At 46.6% G+C, this 5,473-nt stretch overlaps 1 long non-coding RNA gene across 1 annotated transcript; it reads left to right on the top strand.

The window, feature by feature from the left end:
• The first annotated feature begins 2,974 nt into the window (after window positions 1–2,974).
• Window positions 2,975–5,201, top strand: LOC123446363. The gene is made up of 2 exons (XR_006631331.1): window positions 2,975–4,032; window positions 5,078–5,201. It is a non-coding gene; the product is annotated as an uncharacterized LOC123446363 (long non-coding RNA).
• The last annotated feature ends 272 nt before the right edge of the window (window positions 5,202–5,473 follow it).

Genomic DNA, 5,473 nt, shown 5'->3' with positions numbered 1-5,473 from the left:
CGGCCCTCAAGAGCACGTTACCGCCCTGGTCCGCCACGAAGGAAACACACACCGACAAGTGAGCACCGTCGTGCAAACGCATGCTGAAGAAGTGGCGGAGGAGGGAAACCGAAGGATACACGCCAACGAAAGCCTCGCAGTAGAAGGCAAAGACGGACAGAAGCAAGATGGAGTTGGGCTGGAGATGAAGGTCTTGGATCCCATAGTGGTCCAAGACAGCAGTGAAGAATCGGGAGAAAGGCGGCACCAGCCCAGCATAAACACTGTGAAGGAAGAAGGGGTATACTGCCTCGGGCGCGGGCCGCTCCTCTACGGCGCCATGCCAAATCAGGATTTGCCCGTGCCCATTGGACTCGGCCGCGGTCCATGGAAGCACTGGGACGAGATCCGCATCGTTGGAGTGGGCGCAGTCCACGAGCGGAGAAGCCGGGGCTGGACCATGCCCCTCTGGCTTGTGTTTGCCGGTGGGCACCATTGTTGGACTGGCAAGGAACTATGCGGCTGTGGATCTAGGAGGCGTCGGCTGGAGTCGAAGACCTAAGAAGAAATGCGAGTATGGAAAAAGGAAAGCAATAAGGCACGAAAGTTACAAGCAGGGCGCCTAATAAAGGGGGCAGAGATAGAGGACAAGGAGGACCAGACACCAGTCGCATGACGCGCGCCAGCCTGGCCCACATGCATTTGAGGGCCCACGACATCTCATGCTTCCCCCCGAGGCTCCACCCCGAAGCCAACCGAGCACTCCGCATGCCCGGGGGCTACTGTCGGCGTTCTGGGATTGGGGTACCTAGACCCGCCTGCCTGTGGCCCAGGGCGGGCCCGCCTCACCGGAGCAAACCAACGGGCCCGGCACACTTCAAGGAAAGGCCCTCGTGAGGGGCCAAGCTTCACGAGGAGGAGGAGCGTCAAGACCCGCAGGGGGCCTCCTCAGGACCGCTCCGGAGCGGCGGACATTCCGAGGCCAGGCCAGGCCTCAGGAGTCAAGGATGATGCGAGGAAAGGACAGACGAGCAGTAGATGGCAGGACGGGACAGTTTCCCCTTTGGTGCAAAGGAGGTGGGAGCATATAGGGGTTCCAAAGGCATCTCCTAAAGGTTTCCCTTCTAGTGCAACAAAGCCGTAGTCGCCGGCCAGTAGGGCAAACGTCACCACGGGCCCGTCTTTGTAACGCACACATGTACTTTGCAGACGAAGGCCACCTTTGGGCAGGGGAGCATGTTCCCCTTTTCCCCTTCAAAATTGGCCGTTGTGGGATCGCTTCCCACCGAAGCGATGAGGGAAGAGGACCCGAGCCTCCGCTATAAATAGAGAGGGTAGGATACTTGAGAGGGAGAGTTCATTCAGACGGTAGAACAATACACATAGCCACTTGGCCTCCTGAGGCTCGAGAGCACTATACTAATTCATCCACCACCTCTGTGAGAGGCAATCCACCAAGACCAGGAGTAAGGTTTTACGCTTCGCAATGGCCCGAACCTGGATAAACTATTGTGTGTTGTGTTCCCCTCACCATCGAGTGAGTTCTTCGCTGTTTCCATCGAGCAACGGACTAGGTGAGGCAAGGCAGGGAGAAACCTTCGTACACTCCCCAATGTTAGAATCCTTAAGGTTTTGCGGAGCCCGAAATCCGATAGCAAGAGACCCTGAGTGAGCTGCGCCCTCCCTTTGGTCCCCCTATTAATACGTATGAGTGCTAGGACAAGGGGAGAGGGGTAGCTCCTTACTGTGTGTAACACCCCAAAATATTGGGCATGATTTTTATTTATTTAAAATTGGCCATGGTAATTTAAAAATTAATTTTCGGGTTTTCTGGTGTTTTCAGACCCCTTCTTTGTTTTATTTTATAAAAGATTTCTTTCTTAAGTAGGGGTTTTTGAAGGAGGTTATTTCACTTGAGTATTGCCTCAAATATTTTTCCAATTATTTCCAAATCAAATGAAGGCTTTTTTATAAAAATTTCTTTAGGGTTAATTTATTCAAAAATTTACCTCTAAATTCTTTAAAGGCCTGATTTGAACTGCAACCATCTGATAACTTCTTTTAAAAATTTCTCAAAAATTTGGTAATAACCTAATATGTTTTTGGATCACTTTTATCCAATAATCTAGCTAAGTGTTTTTAAAAAATTCAGCTCATTATCTTCTTTTCTATTCTGATCCAATTTGGTGTTTTGTACTACAACCCCTAGGTATAATTCTTCAAAAATTCTACAAAAAATTTCAGTGTTCAAGGAGTTTATATAAATGAGTTTTATGCAAAAACATAGATTGGAGAATGGCGTTTTGGCTCCGGGAGCCATGGAGGCCTTTATTTTTGAAAAATTCAAATTCAATTTTTTATGGTTCAAAAAATTCTAAAAAAATATATGCATGTATGTAAGGATGTAACCGACATGTGTGTATAATTTCAGGTCAAAATACTTTAAAACGTGATCTGTACAAAAAAAGACAAATTCATGATGTGAAATGATGAATAGTAACATGTGTTAAACAGCCTTAGATTTGTCTTTTTTGCACAACCCTCGTTTCAACATATTTTGTTCTGAAAATTTACACACTTGTGTATTATACCTTCATTTATCTATGTATTTTTTCAGAATTTTTTGAAACATTAAAGTACAAATTTTCACTAAATTTGAAGTTTGAATTTAAAGGCCTCCAGTGAGCTGGGGAGCCAAAAGCAATATTTGCATATATTGGTATTTTGAAAATTTTAAACACCACTTCCTATTTTCTCTTCTAGACCAGATTTGCAGTTTGCACTGCAACCCTATTTATTTCTTACCCAAATCTTTAGAAAATTTAACTACTTACAGAGGACCCTACAAAACACTTAAGTCCAGAATTTCAGCCCAGTGGCATTGTTTGAGACCAGGTTATAACCTCATTTTGTTTCTGTTCAGGAATGCACTTTTGCAAAAATTGCACTAACAAGTTTCTGATTTTAAAAACTAACTTTGCCATCTTTATTAGAATCCAAAGAGACCTTGGACTGGTAAATTTGGTGACCATAAAACCTCTCTAGATGCCCATGGCATTCTGTCGAGCATCTTGTGTGCTTGACCAGAATTGACATAGTTTTTAGACTGCATTGGAGACTCTCCTCCTGTGCCTTTGGGTAGTCTTGGCATTCCGTCGAACGATTGGCGTGCGTGCTCTGGGCGTGAGCAGAGCGTGCATATTGCAGCCGCTGCATCTGAGCCCCCGCGTCCACCTACCCTGCCCTTTTGGCCCTTGCTCACCGCGTAGAGTCGCGCCCCCTCCCTTCCCTCTCCCGAGAGCTGCTGGAGCCGCCAGCGCTGCCACCACAGCTGCCATGGCAGTCTGCCGTCGACAGCAGCTCGCCCTGCCATGGTTGCACCACCCAAGTCACCCCCGACAACCAGCTCACCTCCACAAGCAGTACTGAGCGCGTCCGCTAGCCCCCAATCACGCTGGTCACGCCGCGTCACCTCTCCGGCCGCTGTAGCGGCAAGACACCGTGGCCACTCTCGGGAAGCTTCACAACCGACATAGCCGCCTATTTAAACCCCCAAGCCTTCCCCAGTTCACCACACCGTGCTAGAGATCCCCTAGGGACCCCCTGATGCGACCAGTGACCGGAGGAAGCCGCATTCCACCCTCCGGCGAGCCCGGCCGTAGTCACAAGTTGAGCAAATTCGGCCTACCCATGCCCTTCCCTTGGGTGTTGCTTCTCCTAGAGCTCCAAGGGAAGCCATGGCATCCTCCCCCGTCGCAATATAGAATAGGGCAGCAAGTAGGCGGAAGCTGACGTTAGCCCTGCCAGAGCTTCTTCGGCAAGCGCTGCCGCCGGTAAGGTGCAGCTCTCCGTCGCCCCTACTTGCCTCACCGGAGCGGTCCGGATGCCCTAAGCATATCCATGTGATTCCCTCCTCGAGGGGCGCCGCTGTTCGTCGAGGATCGCCGCCAGCCGAGACGTCCCATGCCCCCGCGCGGTGGTCTGGAGTCTCGACGAGGGTCAAACCTGGCAAGCGAGACCCGCCGTCAGTCACCCAACGCACTTCGAGCCGCTGTAAGTGAACGCGTATTAGCTGGAATATGTTTTCTCCTTTAGAATGCATATTTCCTTCGGAAACGTTTTCTTTTCTGATTTTTTTTGAAACAAAACTTTGACCAAACCTTGACTGGCCCTAGTTTCCAAATAAAACTTCAAATGAGTTGATTTTTTCTCACCTCTTTCAAATTTTGTCTAGTTTATTTTAATATTTATTTAAAAAATTTAAAGACAACTTTTTATACTGTTTTTAAATTGTGAGTTAATTAGAATATTTTTCAAACTAGACAATAGAGAGAGGAGCAAAAACTTCAAAAGAATTGAAGTGTAGCCTACCTCTCTACACTTGGAAGGCAAGCATTCTGAACTTACTTATATCTTAGGTTGTGTGTGAGTTACTTGATGAGAAAAACATTATGGTTATGTCAAACAAGTGGTGTTATTTTATGTGACAATATATCATGCATGTGGCTTCATGATTTGAAAGTACAATTGTTGCATGATTGAGATGCATGGGACAACAGTCACACCTTCATTTTTATTATTGTTTCATATAAGCCCTTTTTGTGGTGTCGCTTACACGCCCGACTGCGGCATGTTTATCATTTCATATAAGCCCTTTATGTGGTGTCGCTTAGACGCCCGACAGCGACAAGTTTATTATTTCATATAAGCCCTTTATGTGGTGTCACTCAGACGCCCGACTGCGGCATGTTTATTACTTCATATAAGCCCTTTATATGATGTCGTTTAGATGCCCGACTGCGGCATGTTTATTATTTCATATAAGCCCTTTATGTGGTGTCGTTTAGACGCCCGACTGTGGCATGCTTGTTATTATTTTATTCAAGCCCTGTATGTGGTGTCACTCATACGTCCGACGAAGACATGTTTTAGATCATATCCGTTAATTTTACTCTTATTTATTGTTTATTACTTTCTCAGTATGATTATATTTCATTACCAATATTTGAGAAGTACATCATGATTGACGAAATACTGTGGTATTATTACGAGTGTATATTAACCTTGCCAATTTATGTTTGTTTCATGATGTTTGCAGGTATATTCAAAGTACACACTGGCTTGTCCCTCGCTATTGTCTTGGCCAGATTGCGTGCTTGGAGAGGAGAAACTCGACGATAAACCCGGAACCTAGGCACCGAAGACAGCAGCCCCATGAGAAAGGAATTATCCAGGTCAGCTGTTCCAGTGGGAAATGGAGTCCCATAGACGATGGAGTTTCCCGAACCGCTTCCGCCATCAACCATTAGAAAACTTTTGATGTACTCTATGAACCACCTCGGTCTTGTACTTTAAGTTTGTAATTTTTCTTGGAGAAATGTATCAAGGATTCACGCACCAGCTAACAGTATTCTTGGGGCTGGCATGCACAAGGGCCATTTTGAAGGGAAATCAAAATCCCTGAAAATCTGATTCTGACAACCTTGGTATCAAA

The sequence above is a fragment of the Hordeum vulgare genome, chromosome 4H, assembly GCF_904849725.1.
Source record: "Hordeum vulgare subsp. vulgare chromosome 4H, MorexV3_pseudomolecules_assembly, whole genome shotgun sequence".
Taxonomy (NCBI): Eukaryota; Viridiplantae; Streptophyta; class Magnoliopsida; order Poales; family Poaceae; genus Hordeum; species Hordeum vulgare.
Note: the sequence above shows the minus strand (reverse complement) of the source record. Positions and strands in the feature narration are given on the sequence as shown.